Raw genomic sequence first — 2,138 nt, 5'->3', positions numbered from 1 at the left:
AGTTTGAGGCCAGCGTGGGCTACAAAGTGAGTTCAAGGCCAGTCTGAACTGCATAGCGAGACCCTGTCTCAAAAAAAAAAAAAAAAAAAAAAAAAAAAAAAGGATGAATGAGACAGTGGCAGCAAGTGTTCCTGGTCAGTTCTGTCCTCCGCTGTATTCCACAGGCCGAAGCCACAGCGTTAAGAAGGGAAACCACGAAAGCGTGGAGTAGTAGTGAGCACAGCTGTGGTTTGTAAATGATCCTTCTCCATCATTTGGCTGCCCACCTCCTTCATTTCTATTTTCCCTTTGTTCTCTTTTCACGTAACTGCTGGGCTGCGCAGCTACCAATCTGTGGCACTGAAGCCAGTTTTCAAGGGGCAGCTTCGTTTCTCTTGCCGGTTTTTCTCGTGGATATCTGGCTTCTCCCTCTCCTGGAAGAACGCCTGGCATGCCTGGTCTTGCCGCTACCTTGTTGATAAGGGTAGATAGCCTGGACATCAATTAGTGGGCAAAGGAACGTACGTGGGTGAATAAAAATAACAAAACAGAAGGAAATGAGTAGAAATGTATCTGACTTCCTTTGATCTTTTTCTCAAAAGCCGATAATTGCAGGAGTCATTGCATTAGACAATAAAGTCTAATCCTGATAAAATCAATCCCAACCACAGCTGCCAGTTCCTGAGCACTCACTAGGTGGCAGGCACAATTTTAAGTGTTTTGCATGTATGGTCATTTGTGTTCCACGGTAAATGAGATGAGATAAATACTCAATTTATCCCCTCTTATATCTCAACAAATTGAAATGAGGGTGTCAACCACTGAGGGTAGGAAGGCTAAGTAAGAACCAATCCCCTGAGAATACTACTCAAGGGATAATGCCCAGGAACCATGAAGGGGACAGGGTAGAGACAGACTATTATCCCTGGGTACTTTCAGGTATGTTGGAGCCATAATCCTGTTTTCACAGCCCTTGCTTCATGAAATCATGGAGCTGGGAGGGGTAACAGGCCATCCTGTGTGGCTCAAGATGCTGGGTATCTGAAGCATGATGAGGTGTTTCAGCTCTGTGCACAGTTCCATCAAATCCAAGTCCACGTTATTATGTTGGCCCTGGCCAGGACCTTCAAGGTAATTGACATGTGGAGCTTAAGTGTGCTGGGGTGAAGAGAGATGGGGATGTAACATTTAATATGTAAGAAGCCAGGCATGGTGGCACGCCTGTAATCCCAGCACTCGGGAGGCTGAGGCAGGAGGATTGTTGCGAGTTCGAGACCAGCCTGGAATACAAAGTGAGCTCAAGGTCAGCCTGAACTGCATAGCGAGACCCTGCCTCAAAAAGACAAACAAAACAGAACAAAACATTTAATATGTAAGAAGCGTGAGTGGGTCAAAGAAGGCAGTGAAGTTCTGTGAAATGTTACTGGTTGCGAAAGGGCTGGGGAAGAGCTGCTGTGGTGTGGAGATGCCTGGGCCAGAGACGAAGGAAGGGCTGGGCGCCGGCAGGCCAGGTGGGCTTGACTGGACTGTTGCTGGAGGTCAGCCTCTCTGCCCTCCCCGGATTTGAGGTCCTGTCCTCTAGAGGATCTGATTTCACTTCATGCTGCTGCTCATTCTTTTCCGCATTTTTGCTGTGGCTGGTGTCTCCCTCTTTGTGGATTACACCTGTTCAACTCGCCAGGACCTGGTGCACAAGGAGGCCTTCTTGTAGACAGGGCTGGGGAAGAGCCTGGGTGAGGGAAGGAACTGGGTTAGTACCTGACACTTCATCCAAAGTACAGTAATAGAAAGAACAGAGCCTAAGAGACTTGAATAGGTCACACTATTGAAAGGGAAAGAGAAAGCAAAGGAAGAGCGGGTAGTGCTGACTCTGACCTTAAGGGCAGGGTTGCTAGTTCTGGGTTTTGCAAATTTAATCATACCACAAACCACCAATAAACACAGTACACTCCAGTGAAGAAGCCCTGGTTTCTGTGACTTAGTTACCTCTTGAAAAATGGGTATCTTGTCTAGTGAAAAATGGATATCTTGTCTAGTGAAAAATGGGTATCTTGTCTACCATCTTGTCTAGTGAAACTCTGTATATCTCTAATGTTTTATTTAATAATTATTTTTTATTCTCTGAGCAATGTAGTTGAAGATAACACTATGTAATATAA

Source organism: Chinchilla lanigera, unplaced genomic scaffold (assembly GCF_000276665.1).
Source record: "Chinchilla lanigera isolate Chin_1 unplaced genomic scaffold, ChiLan1.0 scaffold00015, whole genome shotgun sequence".
Classification (NCBI taxonomy): domain Eukaryota; kingdom Metazoa; phylum Chordata; class Mammalia; order Rodentia; family Chinchillidae; genus Chinchilla; species Chinchilla lanigera.
This window is presented reverse-complemented; position numbering follows the sequence as displayed.